The 20460-nt window shown below is 39.9% G+C and overlaps 1 protein-coding gene across 23 annotated transcripts in view; it reads right to left on the bottom strand.

The window, feature by feature from the left end:
- The window catches only part of TBL1XR1 (TBL1X/Y related 1), a 180256-nt gene that overhangs the window by 155114 nt on the left and 4682 nt on the right, over window positions 1–20460 (bottom strand). For 8 of the 23 annotated variants that reach the window (XM_060393487.1, XM_060393502.1, XM_060393475.1 and 5 more), the window contains exon 1: window positions 1–20460. This exon is cut by the window's left edge. The exons of 11 other annotated variants lie outside the window; for them this stretch is intronic. The gene's annotated coding sequence lies outside the window, so the exon portion shown is untranslated. 4 more of the 23 variants (XM_060393480.1, XM_042234280.2, XM_060393467.1 and 1 more) reach the window with 1 other exon arrangement.

The raw sequence follows: 20460 nt of genomic DNA, 5'->3' as shown, positions 1-20460 counted from the left end.
AGAAATCAGAAAGTGACTGCCTGAGGTAAGGAGAAAGGAAAAGGGGATGGAAAGGAAGCCTAAAGGAACTTTCTTCTGGGCAGTGGAAACGCTCTAAATCTTGGAGGGCTTGGTTATATGGTCACATAAAAATGTCAGAACTCATCAAAACCGTACACTTAAGATCTGTTCATTTTACAGGAAATTACACCTCAATAAAAGAAAGTTCACTGAGTTTAAAATGTGTGTACTGTACATTATACAAGTTATACCACAACGAACAACAACAAAAAAATGGTGAAAGAGTCCAAAATACAATGATAGTTCACTGAAAGAAATGACCAAAATATATAAAAAGATGCTCAAACTCACTTAAAAACATTAAATATCATCTTTACTATCATGTAAGCAAAAAGCAAAACTGTTTTATTTGGTTAACACGACGTTGGCAAGAGTGTGAGCAGTTACTCACACTGGGATCAGCGGTGTGAACTGTGGCAGCCTCTGGAGTCAGTCCAGCAGTGACTACACCACTTGCTTCCCGTGGCTCAGTGGTAAAAAATCCGCTTGCCAAGTAGGGGATGGGGGTTCAATCCCTGGGTTGGGAAGATCCCCTGGGAGGAGGAAATGGCAACCCACTCCAGTATTCCTGCCGGGAAAATCCCATGGACGGAGGAGCCCGGCAGGTCACAGTCCGTGGGGTCGCAGAGAGTCAGACATGACAGAGTGTGTACTCGCATTCACACAACCTGTGAGTCAGCAGTTTCAACTCAAGTGGTTCATCACACGAATGCCCCTGCACAGACAGGCGACACACAGCAAGGTCACTCACTGCAACACTGTCTGCAACAGCAGCAGACTGAAGCAACCTGAACATCCATCAACTGGGCAAACAAGTTGGACATGTTACGTTATATTCATACAATGAAACACCTTACCACCACTCAAAAGGGGAAGGCGAGCTCTTCAGGTGTCGACATGAGATCTAAAATACATCAGTGAAAGAAGTGAGATACAGCAGGGGGGCTAGCATGCTATCATTTGCGTCCAAAACAATACTGAGGAAATTACACATGCACTGGATTTTTTATACATGGTATTTCTCTGGAAGGATAGGGAGGAAACTGATATCCCTGTTTGGTTCCAGGAAAGTAATTGGTAGCTACGGGGGTTGGGAAAACAGGAAGAAAAAGAACACTTCTGAATTTCGAACATTTTGAATAAATGACCCAATAAAACCATTTTCAAAGTAGTCATCAGCTTCACTTACTATACAGACATATTTCTATAAACATGTAAAATATACAATGATCATAGACTCCCCCAAAAAAGTATCTGAGTCTGTATTAAAATTTTGTTGTTTTTAATCTTTAAGAAGTATCCATAGTTTGAACTGAAGTTGTTACAACTGAACAGAAAATATTCAGCACTACTTTGTCCAAGGAAATGCAGATTCTGAGCCCCACCCCAGACAGACAGTAGAACCTCGGGGGGTGGGGCTGAGTGATGTCAGAACATGTTTCAGCAACTTCTCCAGGTGACCCGTACTGCAGTCTGAGAACTACTGACACAGTTCTTGGTTAAGACTTGCACTTCACACCTCTGTCATGGCAAGGGCCTCAAGAAAGCCAACACATCCGCCAAGGTGCCAACAGGATGACCTGATCACATTACCCTCCACCTCCTTTAAAACGCCCTTCAACTCTTGCGAGCTTGGCTTGCCCGCAGGAATTTCACGATCTGTACCCTGCCACCACTGCCCCCATCTCCCCCAACACCGCCACCCACATGTGGATCTCTAGACCTACCTCACTCTTCATCATCCCCAGTGGCCTTGGCAATGCTCTTCCTCCTCCTGGAGTAGCTTCTCTCCCTTACCCCTCCTCTCCACTCAATTTCACACTCAAGATCTAGTCATTTTCAAGACTTGTTCCACATTCCATCTGGCCCAATTCAGGCTTAAGTACCCCTCCCATGCGTTCCTAAAAACAACCGACGCTATCCTTCCCCAGCTCTTATTACTTCCTGTTCACTTGTAGTACAGTACCTGGCACATAACAGGCCCTCAGTGTATGTTGGAGGCGGAAAAAAAATCTGCTTTTTCACATCTAGACCCCTTGGCATCAATGACCATGTCTTATTTGACCCTGGATCCCTACTAAAAATGTTGGCATACGAATATTTTTTAAAAGTTTGCTGAGTGAATAAATGTGGTTCAAAAACCATAAGAAAAATGTGACACAAGCCAATAATGACACTTTGTAAAATCCACATAAAGACATTACTTTCTGAATTAGAATAAAATTTTGCTGTGATTCCAATAAAAGGGAGCCAGAGTTTCTTGGAGACATGGCTGATTTCTAGGGCTAGGAAAGGAAAAATATAAGATGAACCTGGCACAACTTACTGGTTAGAAAGAGATTAAAAAAACAAAGGATGGGTCATGTTGAAAGGGTGCAGAAAGCAGCCTAAGTGAGTTCCCAGTGGCCAAAGCTTGAATCTGAGCAACAAAACAAGGAGTTATTAATATTAATTTATAACCCAAAGACCAAAATAAAAATCCATGAATCCACATGCACATAAACAACTGAAAAAATAAATGAGTGAAAAAGAACACATTTGTACAGAAAAATCCAATTAATATATGTAGAAGGTATGAGAGAACTAAAGTCACCATTAGAACCCCCCAGCAATCACTGGTGCAAACAATGCCGCACTGACAAATGCTCAAATTACTGGGCAAAACTTTAAAGAAAAAGGCTACCTACACATTCTTAGAGCACCTTCCCGAAATATTTCTTGATTACTATAGTAACTTCAACAATTATCTACAAGTTCTTTGATACTTTTCTCTCTAGCAGGTGGAACTTAACATCCTTCACATTCAAATGAGGGCTGAAGTTAATGACTTACTTCTAATGAATGGAGTATGGAAAGCAGAAAAACAGTAACTTCATAATGAAGAAACTTGCTGAAATGATAATACTGTGGTTACATTAGGATTAATAAAACATGTTGTGTAACAATTAATTTCACTTATCACTTCTTTCAGTGTGATTACTAGAAAACGTCAAGTCATATGTGTGGTACTCAGTACATGATGGATAGTTCCAGTCTAAACAATTCTGCTTGTGTGCCAAGTCGTTTCAGTCGTGTACAACTCTTTGTGATCCTATGGACCACAGACCGTCAGGTTCCTCTGTCCATGGGGTTATCTAGGCAGGAACACTGAAGTGGGTTGCCACGCCTTCCTCCAGAGGATCTTTCCGACCCAGAGATTGAACTTGAGTCTCTTATGTCTCCTGCACTGGCAAGCAGGTTCTTTACCACTAGTGCCACCTGGGAAGCCCCTAAATAATTCTACCAATAGATAAAAGGATAATAGCAGTCTTTATCAAGTGATCAGGGTTAATAACACCTGTAACAATTGATGCCATGTAAATACAGACATGTGCACTTGATACAAGACAGGCACATCACCTCTGTGGTAGTCATCTCTGAGTATCCATAACCTCAGCCCTGTACTCTTCTGTACTGTCTAAAATTATTTCAAAATAACAAGCTTTTTAAAAAGCAAAATTTATGCAATTTTAATTACATAATGTTAAATAGTACTCAATTTAGATTAATTTCCTAGTTATCAAACTGAGATTCTAATGACTTTTATGCTAATAAAAACTTTTCAAAAGCTTTGAAGATATATGAAAATGTGACTAACGTAGAAAAAATTATACCCACTAGAATCTTCATAAACTAGTAAAACTGTATCAATTCACTTTTTTGGTGACTATTCTCCAGTAAATACCTAATTCAGTTACCCCTCAGTTAAGATTCATGATGACACGGGCAATCTCCCGCTCCCTTCCTTGGTCCCTGATTTTATCCATTAGCCATTTGGACAACAAATTAGTTCCCCATCCTCACAGATCCACAGTTTTCATACCCCTGTTCTCCACAGAAAGAAAAGCAGTAGCACGCCACAGAGAAGAAAATCTGGTTGCTCCATTCGCTCCTGAATTTCCAACTGCCTTTTTTTTTACCTCCAGAATTCAGAAATGTGGATGAGTTTGCAAGACTCTCAGAGATACGTGGTCTCGTTCTCACCAATAACACTATCAGATCAAGTTTCTCCCTTCAGTCCAGAGTTAGGCCTTTCCCCCGAAACCATCATGTCATTCTTCATGCACTATATCCAGGGATAAAATACAATCCTGCAGTTGGGCTAAACGTTCCTCACTAGTTTATTGCCACAGAAGAATGTCCAAATTCTTTATCACAACAGAGCAGTCATTCCGTGGCATGATCCCTACTTACCTATCCTGCCTGTTCTCATCACTCTCCAGCTTTCGAAGTTTATGCTACACATAAACCAAACTGTTTGCCAGAAAAGACCGACTTGTTTGGCGTCTCTATGCCCTAACATATATCCTCTCTCCTTTTGTTATATCACTCACATAGCTACTTTTATTGTAAATTATTTTAATACACACAGATTCGCAGTAGTTAATATGAGCAACACTTAAAATTTATTTTAGTATTTAAAAAATTACAAATGTGAACAGCATTTTCTCACAGTACTTAAGAGATACATTTTCGGTACAACTTCTAATAAAACCTGCTGAAAAATTATTGCCGTTGACAGTCAACAATCATACAATTAAGGGCATTAAAGAAAAATCATTCTCAAAAGTGTGTCTGATGCTATCTCTTTCAGTTTTCTCTACAGTGAAATCAGATGTAACAAATGTTTCCGAACTCAAAGATTATTGGATTAAATAAGTGTCTTTTCAGACATCTAAAAAATATTTTCTTTATGGCTTTTTCAAAATTAAGACAGTGTCAAAGAAATGCAAGCATTTTCTTTAGGAAAAAACAGCCCAGGTTTTGATTAACCTGAAGAGACCAGTATAGTGTATTTTCCATTTAATTTGGCTAAACACAGACTTAATTTTTAAATTATATGTGCAATCTCAGGGTCAAAGAGCATTAACTCCAAAAGCAACCTCAGGGACCTGGTTCAGTGTTTTGAAGATGAAGCAACTGCTGTCCAGAAAGACTATCTCTTGGGTGGCAGAAGGCTTTTTGTACACAGCTAACCATTTTATTTTAGTGAATGCTGAAACACTGCTCAAAACAGTAATTGTATGGAATATAAAACCTGTTAATATTACATGCTAAAATTATTTAACTACCTATTAGGATGAAGGTCATTATCTTCCTCAGGGATTAAAATATTCCCTAAATATGTATAATTAACTTCCTGATAACTTTCTAATAGCTGATCTCAAATACTGCCTTCTATTAGCTGTTTACCAGAAGCAATGTGAAAAACAAAACAAACATAAATAGCATCAAGTTATTTGCTGTGTAACTCATTTTGAGAAGACATTCATTTGAATACTCATATTAGCCAGAGACTGAGTTCATAAAATTACAATTGCTACCACACACACGTGTGTTAGTCGCGCAGTCGTGTCCGACTCTTTGCAACCCCATGAACTGTAGCCTGCCAGTCTCCTCTGTCCATGGACTTCTCCAGGCAAGAATGCAGGAGTGGGTTGCTACTTCCTTCTCCAGGGGATGGATCTTCCCAACCCAGGTCTCCTGCACTGCAGGCATATTCTGTACTGTCTCAGAGACGAAGAGAACCCACATGAAAGACCTCAATTGTTCATTTAAAAAACGGATCTGAGTTTGAAAAGACTGGGAACCCCAGAGCAAAAAAAGAAAAAAAGAAATGTCACTTCAGGTCAACTTTCTCCCTTCAATTCAGAGCTAGGCCCTTTACCCCGTGAAACCCATCTAGTCATCTTTCACACACTATATCGAGGAATAAATTATAATTTCCCGAATTGTTAAAGGAATTTTATCTGACAATCTATGGTGGATTAAAGGCACCATCCCCCAACCATAAGCGGAGTCCCATTTTGTGAGGCAGTGACGCAGGCAGCGAGAGAAGGAGGGGAGAGGCTGTCTGCCCAGCCGCCCCCGATCTCACTCAGTCCCCATTCCCACGGCTCCCCCACCCGCCCCGCCATTCCCACCAGGGACTGGAAGCGGCCGTAGTTTTGATAAGGCCTGTGGCCATGGTGGACACTGTCCCAAATTACACTTGCCAGGTGGCACTAGTGGTAAAGAACCTGCCAGCGCAGGAGACGCAGGTTCGATCCCTGGGTCGGGAAGATGCCCTGGAGAAGGAAATGGCAACCCCCTCCAGTATTCTTGCCTGGAGAGTTCTGTGGACAGAGGAGACTCGCCGGTTTCAGTCCATGGGGTCCCAAAGAGTTGGCCACGACAGAGCACTCACACAGGCAAGAGGTTTTCAAATGAAAACCAGAAAGAGGTAGCCCCTCCTCTACAGCAGGAGAAAACAGAGAATGAAAACTGGCACTGGCCAGTATTCTCCTCCCTGTGAAGAAAGCAAATCTGCTATGAGAAAGGGAAGCTCATCCACAAACTAACCAACAAGAGACAAGAGTATCAGCAAAGATGACCAGTAGCTTTCAAATCGGTGTGCTTCTAGCTGTCTCCTAAAGCCCAGCTGGCTCAAAGCTGTCTCCTAAAGCCCAGCTGGCTCAATGCTCTTTCTTACAAATGAGTTACCTGATCCATTTTGATTCTACTCCTTTTTTGGCTTAAGCTAGTCTGAACTGAGAAGGCAATGGCACCCCACTCCAGTACTCTTGCCTGGAAAATCCCATGGACAGAGGAGCCTGGTAGGCTGCAGTCCATGGGGACGCTGGACATGACTGAGCAACTTCACTTTCACTTTTCACTTTCATGCATTGGAGAAGGAAATGGCAACCCACTCCAGAGTCCCTGCCTGGAGAATCCCAGGGACAGGGGAGCCTGGTGGGCTGTCATCTATGGGGTCGCATAGAGTTGGACACGACTGAAGTGACTTAGCAGCAGCAGTAGCAGCAATCTGAACCGAGAAAGGTCTGAGTCATATACCAACTTTGGGAAGCTGACCATGACTCTCAAGACAGAATATCACAGGTAAATATAACTAACGGTAAATTTCAAAATCTCCTGAACCTGTACAAAGCCTAAATGGGGGTAACCAGCCCTTGTCATTTTTCATGTATGAAATACACATCTTAAAATGAAGTATTAACCTACTAAAATCTAACATTTATGATTAACACAAGCACATATTCAAACTGGTTTATCAATTACCCATCTGTGTTTTTCTTTTCCTGTTTCAAACACTGTAAGTATGTTTCTCCAAGAAAAGCAGACAGCACTCACATATGTCCTTGGACTTCCCCAAATGGAGATTCCAAGGTAGTAAACTCTCTTCCAAGCCTCCCCTAAATGCTGACCTTTTAATGAATTATTTCCACTATTCTATTGTAAGGACAAACCAGTTTAAGTCTATCAGCTGGTCACAAAAACATTCCTGAGAGAACAATTCACTCAAATATTTACTGAACTATCAGGTCCTGTTTTAGGTCCTGGTGTGACAAGACAGAGCCCATCCCTGTTCTCAGGGAGTTTAAATTATAGCGATGCATTTAAAAAGATAAATCAACAATTAAGGCCATCAGAGAGAGAGATAAGTGCTAGGTGACTGAAAACGGCTAGGGAGTGGGCAGCTACTTCATTGTGACCTTTCTAAGGTCTCTCAGAGGTGAGGGCATTGGAACTGAAATCTGAATGACATCAAAAAAAAAAAAAAATTGCCATTACAATCTCAGGGCAAAGCCTGAGGCAGAGAGTAAAGCAATTAAGGTGCTGAGACAGGAACAAGCTTGTTCTGTGGGCGTGGAGCTGGTGTGGCTGGACACAGTGAACAAGGGGAAGGGTGCCATGAGACAGGATACAATTGTGAGGTGGCCAAAGGGCAAATCATGTGCTGGTGGAACCTGCACAGGCTAAGGAAAAATATTTCAATTTTACGTTAAGTATGATGGAAAACCCACAGAGAAAAAAGAAGGAAACTGACACTTTTTGAGCATTTTATATATTATCTACACAGTAGTATGTACAAATGTCTCTGCCATGCATCCTATAAAACTATATATGCATTCATGTAAGTTATACCATATGTAATTACCTTAGTATTTATCAAAAGATATGCTGTTATGCACAACTTCCAAAAAAAAAAAAGCAGCCACTCTTCCTGTTACTACCAGTTCTCAGTTATCAAGTCACTTCTACATCGATTTGTCAAACCAAATGAACCAACCAATACTATCTATTACCAAAACATACATGAAGAAAATGCAAGACAAGTGAGACTAGATAAAAATAAGGCAGCCAGCTATTCACAAGAATATATGACCCCAAAAAGGGAACAAAGCAAGTAGAGAAGAAATGAGAAAACATACCTAATACAAGAAGCAAAGATCCTACAGATACGAAAGATTAAGTTATCTACTTAAACAAAAGTACTCTCAGGCAGACAAGTAAACAAAGTGTAAAAAAATGCAAAAGCTTATTCTAGGATGAATCCTGTGTTCATTCCATTTAATAGTACTCTGCCAGTTTTAACAACATTACAAGTGAAAATGTTCATCTTTTAAATGTACTAACCTTAGGAATTTTTTAAATCCGCTGACGAATTTTAAACTTTAATTTATTAAGTACAAGTGTTTCTTAAAACATCACTGAAATGTTGTTGCAAAACTGAAAATCTTACCTTCCCTGGTTTCCAGAGAGCAACTATCTCCCTCTGACAAAAGAATCATCTTTTATACCTCAGTAAAGCTGGAGGTGTGCACGGGGGCAACCTCCACTGTGGAAGGCTTCAAATGATAACAGACACATCTACCAAGATTGCTTATCTCTAAACTCCACTCCAACACCCAGTGTCTCAGATTATCCTGGACATTTTCAACAGTAGCTAAAGGCAGAGGATGTTGCCCCACTTCACCCTAACAACTGAATATTACCATACCCATTCCTATTTCTTCCATCTCTGATCCTCCTCAATCTTCCATCTCTGTCTCATCATCAAATGAGAATGTAATGCCACTGCCAGCCTACATTCAGTAACAGAAATTCAGGAAAAAAGTATAGGGTAACCTCATGTTAGAATGTAGATAGCTGTAGATCAGAAGAAGAGGTCAGAATTAAGACCCAATTTGGGCCACAGAGTCACCTGCACTGCAATGCCTGGTTTAAAGAGACAAGGGGCATGGAGTCTGTTAAGCCCTAAGGGAAGGCCACGGTCAAAGGGGAGACATCAGTAGATGTTTCGACTGAACACACATACCAGGGGGTCAAGCAAGAAAGGCATTATCAGTATCAGGTAAAAGTTCCAATGAGGGGTGGAGGGGAGACCAAGGAAAAGTACACGAGTACCACGAACATGTGGACAAGTCCACAAAACATCCCAAAATCAAGTGTAACTGCTAATGTCAGGTCAGGGTCTTTGTTTCTTTTAATCCAGGTTTTGATCATATTCACTGTCTCTATAAGACACCAAAAACAGGATGTTAGATCATCAAGCAGACCCTCACAAGTCTTAGAGAAAGAACACAAATCCAAGTCAATGAATTTGTGAAAATGGATAGATCCCTTTTCTACTTCTGCATATCTGAATCACTGTCTCAGAAGTCAGGGTTTATGCTAGAAAACCTGTACCTCACTCAGAGAGCTTCATGGATTCAGATCAACATGAATGCAACGTCTACCCTGTGCAAGGCATTGGACAGATGCTGAGGAAAAGATGAGTGAAATGCAACTGTCTTCAAGGAAGGCCATGCGCGTTGAGAGAGTGTTAATCAACAATTAACACTCAGTCAAATAGAGATGTGTGCCAGAAACAGATGATCAGTGGGCACAGGCCAGGATGTTCATTGAAGGATGTCATAGAAGGAAGCTTAATCTTCAATCAAACCGTATAACTTTAGCTGGTCAATATGTTAAGATATGTTAGTTTTAAATAGTACAAAACAATTACCCATATTTCCTTCCTGATGAGATGTAAGAAATTTGGTATGATGGTTACTCCCTTGTTAATAATTAACGCTTTTATGAGACGCACCCAGGGTCCTTAATCCAGAGCTGTTCAGAGATTACCCCTAAAAAAGCCTTTTATATTCACATTTATTAGCAACCAAAATTCCTTACAATTTGCATGTATACATTACAAAAATTGGGGCATCAGAACTTCAGAATCCTAACAGAGCCTCAGAATACTACCTAAAGACATGAGCACCAATAACTGTAATTATCTATGCCCTACCATTCAGAGCAATACTTTGCTTCTGATTTTTGAGTACTGACTCTAAATCCAGTGAATAATGAAATTATTACTTGTAAAATAAAATCAGCTTAGCAGTTTATAAAAGCATGTTTAAAATCAGTGTAGAAAACGAGTGCATACCACATATTAAAGCAAGCACAATTTCCTGAAAACTTACTTATTTTTAGACCCATACACACCCCGTGTTATAAGTAACACAGGGTGTGTATGGGTGTAAAATACTCATGTATTTCTTAGTGAAAGTCCAATTCCAAGTTTGCAGACTGTGTAACACTAGTATTGGAAATGACTGATCATCCAAGCAGTGTCCACTGAGAGCCAGAGCACGCTGGATCTCCCAGACTGGAGAAAAAGAAGAGTGATTCCACCCCAAAAAAGCAGGAAGATTTTACTGTTTTTAAAAGGCAGTAACTTTGTTTTCTCTTGATGCATCTTATCAAGAAGTGACCAAATTCAATGCAAAACATCACTGTAAAACAACATATGTATTAGAGACACAACAAAGCTCCACAACACACATCCTCATTTTAGAGGGAGCAACAAAAGCCCAGTCGCCAAATCCAGTCACAGCTCTCTGAACTGGAAATGGTAACCATCCCCTTCCCTGCAGCTGCCACAGAAAGCCACGATAGTTTACAGGAGAGTGTCACTTTCCTGTCTCTTTCCTCAGCTGTTGCTGTTGCAGCTAACAAAAGCACCAAGCAGTCACTAGCATTTGAGAACATCCTATATGCTGGCCCCATGACAACTGCCTTCACATTTCAATCCTCACAACTGCTCTACAGAGAAAAATTCCCATTTGTCAGAGTGGAAACCAACTGGAGTGGTTACATAACTTTCCAAAGCCATACAACTGATAAGCTGGGGTGCTGTTTGCTGTGCTGAGTCGCTTCGGTCCTGTCTGACTCTCTGCGACCCTACAGACTATGGCCAGCCAGGGTCGATAAGCTGGAGTGACAGGATTCAAATCAGGGACGCTGAGCTCCAGAGCCTGAGCTTTTTGCCACAGTAACACCCTGCAGAAAGAGTTTACTGCCAAAGATCAGACACAGAGCCTACCTAGGCCTCTCACTGCTGAAGACAGAGGCCCGGCCCTCAGGAAAGGGAGGCATCAGGTCACAGAGCAGAACGTGATGCACATGAACAGATGCTATCTTCTCAGAGGTTGTTCTAGCTTAAGCTGAAAACTATGAGCACAAAACAAGGCAAGACCCTCTACTGGTAAACAACCAATGAACAACTACAACTGACACAATTACAAGTGACACCAACTGCAACCCAAAATAGCATCAAGATCTAATGTATCTATCTCCTTAGAGTCAATAACACATTTATCCAAACTCACAAGTAATGTTAGAATCCATGCAATATCACAATCCACAAATCCCATTATACCACAGACTATCATAATTACTGAAATTAACTACTAAACTATGAGAACTTTCACCCAATTTCCTAAGCCCCGACAAAACAACACTTTTGAAATCAGGCAACACTGCTGTAGCCAACATCTCTTTGCACTGACTTAATTTCAAATTATCAACCATGGATATGACTCGAAAATCATCAGTTTGCTATCACTAAACAATTTCACTATGACCCAGTCATGACACAGAAATAACACGTTTTAATCATATTCAGTGACTAATTCTGCCAACAAATCTGAAAAGTAAAAATAAATTTTTGCAAAAATATATACAGTTCCAGCTCTTTAAGAACTGACTGGAATGCATGGAAGAAATGAACAGTTTTCTGTCTTCTTTTGACAGCTCAAACTGAAAGAGCTAGGAAGATTAAGAATTCTTAACTGGCTGTCTTGCTCTTTCACAACTGCTACTTTTTTTGAAATGGTAATACTAACATAGCAAAATTCAAGCAGCTCTACAGATGAACATAAACCTTTCCCACATCTGGCCACATAATCTCCCCACCTCAACCCCACTCCCCAAACCCTGTCACTGGTCTCCTGTGTATCCTGCTGGAGTCACGTGGAACACACAAGCATACATGCAACACACACAAGCACACACGCACACTCCATCCTGGGTGTCCTTCCCATTCCTCTCCCTGTTATGCTAAAATGGCAGAAAGCTGTACAAGACCTTTTCTGCCTCCATGTTTTTTCATTTAAATGTATCTCTGAGAAGATCTTAAAAGTACTAGAATTTAAACATCAAATCTGAACAAAATCTGTATAGAAACAGTACACACAAAACATCTCTCACCAGGTGTTAAAACTGGTGACCTCTGCTGGCAGGACATATAGAAGCCCAAGGTCAAAGAAGGAAAAAGGGTCTGTTAGTTTTTGCACAAGAATAGGGAAGTTATTGGTATTTCCCTGATACAGCAACAAGCCTCACTCCAAACCCCAGTTTAAGATCTCCAAATATATATTTGCTTACTAAGAAAAACAGACAAAAGTGATTTAGGGAAAATCCATCACTTAAGTGGGTGAAAAATTTTCAAGTATACTGCATTATGGAAAAGGCAATGGCACCCCACTCCAGTACTCTTGCCTGGAAAATCCCATGGGCGGAGGAACCTGGTGGGCTGCAGTCCATGGGGTCGCTAAGAGTCAGACACGACTGAGCGACTTCACTTTCACTTTTCACTTTCATGCACTGGAGAAGGAAATGGCAACCCACTCCAGTGTTCTTGCCTGGAGAACCCCAGGGACAGGTGAGCCTGGTGGGCTTCTGTCTATGGGGTCGCACAGAGTCAGACACAACTGAAGCGACTTAGCAGCAGCAGCAGAATACTGCATTATACATTTTAAAATAAAAGATGATAAAAAAAACATTGATACAGCTACAAACAGCATCTAAAAATTCACACACATGATAAATTTTATCCTATAAAATAATCATACAGAAAATGAAAAAAATATTAAGGAAATTCATTCATTATCTACTCCCATTACCTTATTTCACAAACCCAAAGTAGATGACCCAATTGCCTTACACTGCCAGTTAATGACATCTGACAATCGCAAAATAGAAATGGAACAAAATTAGTACACACTCTACCCAATTAGCCTGCTCAAATTAAGGGGAAAGCATAAAACACCTCTCCCTAACCCTTAAGTTGTGCTCCATTAGCAGTTGAAGGTAACCACCGAAATATGCTATTAACTGTGAAACTCTGGCAAGGTGTTTGCTTACACTAATGTCAAGTACTTCCTATTTATTATTCTTTGTAAGATGCAGATTTTTCAGTCCTCCAATATACTAAGAAAATTTAGTTCTCTCAAAAAAAAAAATCACAAAATTAAATGACAAAAATCTCAGAAATTTAATATAGGAATTGATTGTATAAGTATCGGTAGAATGAAAGAGCAAACTTTAGGAAGCATTTCATCTTATCCTCTTATACCTTTCTGGAAGCTAAATGACTTACCCACATGACTATGGTTTTGCCAAAAAAAAAAAAAAGGCCAAAAATTCACTTAATATTGAATCCACCGTTCAGGTACATAAGCAGTTAAGAACAAAAACACAAACATCCACTACCAACCAAGGCGCTGGTCACCTTGTTATGATGCCTATCACTCAGGATACAATGCAGAAGGAAGGAAGGGGGAAGGGAAGGAAGGGAGGGAGGGAGGGAAAAAGAGGAAAGCAACGGTACCAACTTTGATCTCAGACAAAATAAAGACGCAGATTGGTATCTAGTCCTTAACAAATAAAAATTCTTTGTTTTAAATTATTTAAAAATAGAAAACCTCACCTTTGTTTAAAAAAAAAAAATGTTTGAGAGTGCTGAGTACAATTTCACATAAAAATAACATAAAGAAGTCACTGGAATGACCATCTCTGACCCCTGACTGCCGTGTTTTCTTCTGTATTTTAAATTCTACCTCCTGAAAGAAATGTTCAATAAAGAGGGAAACAGGTGGCAAACTCCCTAGTTTAAACATTCAATACCTAGTCTTCCTCATTTATTCCTCAAGTTGATCATTTCACATAAATATCTTCCTTAACCCTCTGGAACTCTCCATTTACTGAAATGGAACTTCTGATCTTCCAGCATGACCCTTATGGTCTGACTGTACTATTTCTGAGCCATGACTCTAAGCTCTCACAAAGCAGGGTAACATTTAACTTATTTGACACTGAAACCTTCTATCTTAAAACTCTAAATGTTAAAAATTTCAAAAGGACATAATACCAAGATAGTTGCCTTTGGAATAAATTACCCAGGTGGATTGGTACCTCTTTACCACAAAAAACTACTGAAGAGGGAACTCGCTGGTGGTCCAGTGGTTAAGACTCTGTACTTTCACCGAGGTGGCACAGGTTCAATCGCTAGCTGGGACACTAAGGTCCCACATGTCGCCTGGCCAAAAAAAAGGAGGAAAACTATTGAAGAGAGATGGTTACAATGACGTTCCTCTGGGAGACCCATCGACGCTGTATGATAGATAGTTAACACATTCATAGTAACAGCTCAAATGGGATTCCAGTGTGGTCAGAAGGCTGTCACATATAGTGAGAGCTAAAAACATAACCTTATTTAGACATACTACTGAGAAAACAATAAGCAAAAAAAACTGACAATTAAAAAAATAAAATCCAAAAATCTTTAAGTTTCATAACAACACAAATATAATCAGATAAAGACAATTTAGTGTGACATGATTCCCAACTAGACTAGGTTTTTCACCAGGACTGTGCCTACTATCCCAGGATTAAGAGAATAAAATTATCCATTTTCATTTCACTCTAAATAATGACTAGGTTCTTTTTCTCCCCTTCCTTGTCAACACTGGCAACATCAAAATTCAAATTAATGGTTATGTGACTATAGTATAACTAAACTTTGAAGGCTTAATTCAAAAAGAAGCTTGACACAGTACAAAGAGTGAAACAGGACTGTCACTGTTCTTATTTAAATGTGGGCCCTCATAGAAACAATCCATTTTATCATGAAGATAGTATAATACAAAAGTTAAGAATTTTGCTACATACTCTAAGGAAAATTGGAGAAGGAAATGGCAACCCATTCCAGTATTCTTGCCTGGAGAAACCCATGGACAGAGAAGTCTGGTGGGCTACAGTCCATGGGGTCACAAAGAGTAGGACATGATTGAGCAGCTGAGGAAAACGGTCTTTTCCTTCAAGAAATCTAATGGTAGTTGAGGCAATGTGACACATCCTCACAAAACAATAAATAACTACGGAGTCTGCGACATTCATTAAATCCAATCCAATCTCAGAGAAAAAATAGCCTGAGTCAGGATGGCAAGAAAAAGCCTCATGAAAGTGGGACTGAAATTAGGCTATAAAAAGGACGAAGGGAAGAAGAGCACACGCAAAGGCAGAGTAGTGAGTACGGCAAAACTGCAGTGTTTATTTGATAGGCAAGCAAGAAGCCCAGTTGGCGAAGAGTGGGAAATAAAGCTGCACAGGTTAGAATGAAGCCTTAAAGGCCAGACTTGAAGCATATGAACTACATCCAGTTGGCAAAGGGAAGCCATTACAGGTTCTTCAGCAGGGGAACTGACATGATGAACCAATATTTAAATGAACTACACTGTCGGCAGTTAGAGAAGATAGAAGAAAGGCTGCCCAAAGCACCCGGCCAGAAAAATAAAGCAATAACCCAGAAACCTAAACCCATTCATTCATTCCTTCCTTCACCAAGAAAAGAGACTGCTGGTTAAGACCGTGGCCTAGAAAGTCAGACACACTGGGCGGAAGTCCCTCTCAGCACCCCTTCCTTGCTACCTGAGCCTTTGTTTCCAAGCAGTTGGTAATTAAAAGAGCAGTCACTCTGTCACAAATACCTGCCAAAGCACCTCTGTGGTCCTGACACATGGAATTCTAGTAGTAGTTAACACTACTGCTGAATTAAGAGTGACAAAAAATGCAAAGGGAAAATAAGGCTCAAGGATGCTTCAAAGGAACAGAACCTCCAAGCGGAACTGTCTTGATAGCAGCTGAAAATGCAGAACACTAACACAGATAAAAGGTTGAGACTGAAGAAAACATTTATAACCTACTTAAAGTAATCACTCCAATTTAAAAAGCAGATCCTAGACACTGCGGATCCATCCTCGAAAAATAAAATCTCTATTTAAAGAGTTAGAAAAGGTTTCAAATGGTTCAAGCAGAATTTAAACGTCCAAGTCCAAGCAACAGAAGGACAGCAGCAAAGACACACAGAAGACCCACCACTGCCTACACCAACCATGAACTTGGTATCGCTTCCACTTAGCGTTACAACCCAGCCTAAATGCTTCCAGTAAGCCTTACTTAAGTCACAACTTCAGGAGTAGATAAATTACGCTAAGCATATGTCAACTATTTTGCCCAAGAATTCAGGAAATAAAACTGCTAAATACTTTCTATGACATTATGCCCCTACTTAAATAACAAGTAAATAAAATGTAATGCAAAGAAGCAAACTTCAAATCCAAAGCCATCATCATCCTCAACACCTTACATTTCCATAATGCTTATTTGTCAGCTACTGCTCTCAGCAACTTACACATACTTTTTTTTTTTTTAATCAAAGTGTCCTGATGGCTCGGAGGTAAGGAATCTGCCTCCCAATGCAGGAGAAACAAGGAAGATCCCCTGGAGGAGGAAATGGCAACTCATTTCCTTCCATGTATTCTTGCGTGGGGAATCCCACAGACAGAGGAGCCTGGCGGGTTACAGTCCATGGGGTCGCAAGAGAGTCAGACACGACTTAGCAACTAAATTCAGCAATAGCTGATTTACATTGTTGTGCTAATTTCTACTGTACAGCAAGCATCTCAATAATACATACATACACATTTTTATACATACATTCTTTTCCACTATGATTTATTCCATGAGACTGGCTATAGTTCCCTGTGCTATACAGTAATTCGTTGTGTATCCATTCTAAACGTAGTAGTTTGCATCTACCAACCCCAAACTCCCAGCCCATCCGTTTCCTTCCCCCTCCCTCTTGGCAGCTGCTAGTCTGTTCTCCGTGTCTGTACGTTTGTTTCTGTTTTGTAGATAATTCATTTATACCATATTTTAGATTTCACTCATATCATACAGTATTTTTCTTTCTCTTTGACTTACTCCACTTAGAATGATAATCTCTAGTTCTATCACAAAAATAATTCTCTTAATCTGCTCAACTCTATGAAGTTGACTGTCCCACTACACAGAGGAGCAAACTAAGACACAGTGGAATTGTTCCCACAAGGTGATAAAATTCGTAAGGGATGAAGCCTGAGCCTGACGCTGGGGAGTTCACCTTGAGAACGCGTGACAGAATCTGTAAGCTGCACAAAATGACTTTTATGATTTTTCTTACAAGTTTTCAGAAATATGTGCTCTGAGGATCTGCTTTTCCTACTTAAGTATGGAACCACATTTCCTTATTTCTGCTGGCAGTGTATCGAGAGGCTACATCACTGCAGTGAGTCTTAAAGTCGGAAACACAGCAGTGGACAAGAAGATTACATCTTACTAATAAACAGTTCTAGAGTTAAGCCAATGATACGTGAGACTTATGAATTTCATTTATCCACACAATGACTTGACCCAGTTGGTAGCAACCCCAACTATAGAATTATAAACTTCATTAAAAACAGTAGTTTTTCAAAGGATATCTGCAGATAAGACTGACAAAACTTAGGCCCAGCTAAAGTCATCTAGAAAGAAAATGGACTAGGGCTCAAACAGAGGTCTGAATACTAGTGCATCATTTGATCCTTTTGTGGCCTTGAACAAGTGAATTAACTTATCTTCACTTCACTGGTTTACCATCCACAAATACTACCCAGCTCAGGATTAGACTGGGGTATGAATGACATAGCAAAGCACCTCACACCTTTCCTACAGCACAGCCCAAGCAGACTTCCTTTTCTTGGACTCTTGATAATAGGGCTATTAACTGCACTCTTAAGGAGTCCAAACCCGGAGGTGGTGAACAGTAAACCTCTCCAGCATAGCCTCTCTCACATAGGTTTTTTAATTCAAGTATCTCTTGGCAATAGAACAGGATATACCAACATGTGGTCTCCAAACCAGACCACACTCTTACCAGTTGTTTGCTACACAGCCCTGGGGTCCTAGCCTTTCTGTACTATGGGGGTGTATAAATAACTCGATGTTGGCTGCTTTTTTTTTTTTGCATGTTAGCGACTTACACTATGTCATTTGAAATGAGTCAAATTCCATGTACTAGAAAAATATAAAGTCCCAGGCAGTGCCAATATTTCTGCCATCTCTCTCCCCTGACTTACAACTATTCACATTCTTCTCAATTCGTTTTCTACAAATAACACAGAAAATGAATAAATCCAACAAATTATGTCTTCCTCAAAATGTGTCGTCAGAAATTCTACGTAGTAATAACTGCTGTAGTAAATTGGAGATGAATCCTTTATCAGCTACTCATTTGACAAGGTTGTACTTATATTTCATTGCTATATATGAACAGATATATTTGTTCAACAGGTTGTCATTCAAAAGGTCCATTAGTCTCATCTCTTATCAGTAATCCCTATGTTTATAGTAATTCTGCCCTTTCTGCATATTAGCCTGAAAGGCTCCCAGTACACAGGAAGTAGTTACTTCTTATTCTTACTCTCCTCCTGGGCATGTTCTCATGGTAATCATGATAAATCTTATGTTGAGAACAGACCTAACAAAGATCTCTGAACATGCGCCAAAAAGTTATTAAAATATTCAATACTTCTTTGAAACAACCAATGACAAACTATAACCTTCACAAGGGGTCATTCCATATTAACAACCAAAGCTGGTACACGTTGGAATAAAAAAAACCTCTTATAAAACTAATGGTGAACCTTGCAACAATTTTTATGCCATTAACAAATAATTAAGTTCCTTAACAGTAAGAAAAACTTTTTCCTTGTACATGTTGTTTTCATACCCCATTCGGTTTAGTGCCTTGCCCTCTAGGTCTGATTCTAACAACTCAAATGGCAAAAAAAAAAAAAAAAAAAAAGTCGTTTATGGATTTAATGGTTGTGATTACATATATTACATGGTGCAAGACAGCAGAACTGGGGTGAAAAAATATATATTCCAAAGCAGCAGGAAAACCTCGATTTAACAGCAAAAAGTATAAACACAAATCACAAGCCTAACCACTCTCAGGCATATTTTCTGCTGCCCCTCCTCCACAGGTAAACGCTAACTATTTCTAGAACGGCGCTCAATGATAATTTCCGAAGCTTGCTTGCCATGAACTCCCATGATACAACCCAACATACACACTGTTTTCATGGAGACAAAGCTGCCCTATTTCGCCAGACTATAAACTTATTAAAAGAGTGAGAACATACAGTCCCAGGCAGTCAAGATTACTAAAATACACCAATGCAGCATGAGTCTGATTTAACAAAAATGAAAATAAACCACACTGGGAAAACCAAAAAGTCACTCACTGTATCTTCAGCGTGTAATCAGGATATTTATCACTTTTTTTTTTTTAAGTAAATGAAAACACCACCAGGGCCACATATTATCCGACCAGATAAAGGAGTCTTTAGGAAAAAAGGGGGGAGGAAAATGATTACCTAATTATATGGGGGAGGGGGAATTAAACCATTCAGACTAAAAATAACCTACATTTCACCCACCATATTTTATGAGCAAGCTTGTTTAGATCAACAGAAGGGTCTTCCTTGGAAAACCAGAAAGCCAACAGTCAACTTCCCTCAGTCAACTATAAATCATATAGGCACTAAAACTCTTCACCTTGGTGCCCGCACAGTCCACCGTTTTAAGCAAACTCCAGACACAGAAAAACCTAGTTTTTAACTTGGTTCCAACACTTTAGTCATTCGTAATCACCACATTATTTTCGAGAATATCATTAGACAAGCTAAGAACGGGAGCGTTTTTTAAAAGCCATTACAACTCAAATTTTACATGAAACACACCATTTTCACAACCCAAATTTATTCTCGGTTGCCCCTGCAAAGTGATGCCTATTTCAGCAAATTAGGAACTTCCAAAAATACTGAACACGCTCACACACGCATGGCTTCCCTCGAGCTGCCATTTCAGATTAATATTTCACTGAAATAAAAGTCTGCTGCTGTTCAAAAAATGACATCGGTTGCAAAGAGGAAGTTACCGAGAAACCACCCTCACAACGTGGCCTTTACACTGTCAGAAAATAATGTGACTCTGAGCCACCCAAAACTTACCAGGAAGCTAGCAATAACTTTGCCAATTCTACACTTCTGAACCCAACTTCAAAAAGGCTCTATCAAATGCCTCCTCAAGACGCTAAAAAGCTCT

The sequence above is a fragment of the Ovis aries genome, chromosome 1 (assembly GCF_016772045.2).
Source record: "Ovis aries strain OAR_USU_Benz2616 breed Rambouillet chromosome 1, ARS-UI_Ramb_v3.0, whole genome shotgun sequence".
NCBI classification, from domain to species: Eukaryota; Metazoa; Chordata; class Mammalia; order Artiodactyla; family Bovidae; genus Ovis; species Ovis aries.
This window is presented reverse-complemented; position numbering and strand designations above follow the sequence as displayed.